Consider the following 368-nt stretch of genomic DNA (forward strand, 5'->3'; position numbering starts at 1 on the left):
TTTCTCTGTGCTGTTTGTTACACTGCAGACTCTATTTTGATTCAAACTGCTTCCCTTAGACAGAGAATCCTCAAGGACTTCCACCACTCCCCTACCGCTTTACCAGCACAAAACATCACTTTTTTTTTTTTTATTTTACTTTTGTATAACTAGTAGCACATGGAGCAGATACATATCCATGTATTACAAAGAATTATGACTGGATGTCCAATCATAAAGTACTATGGGTTCTTTACATGGATGCCAAAAGTCACTTCTAGAGCTTCGCACTTGAGGTGAATTTCTTGGCATCTACGACTCAATCACAACATGTACGTTACAATAGGAGACCCAATCATAATCCTTTATATTATATACCAAATCATGTA

The sequence above is a fragment of the Protopterus annectens genome, chromosome 7.part0 (genome assembly GCF_019279795.1).
Source record: "Protopterus annectens isolate FY-2018-M chromosome 7.part0, PAN1.0, whole genome shotgun sequence".
In the NCBI taxonomy this organism is placed as follows: domain Eukaryota; kingdom Metazoa; phylum Chordata; order Ceratodontiformes; family Protopteridae; genus Protopterus; species Protopterus annectens.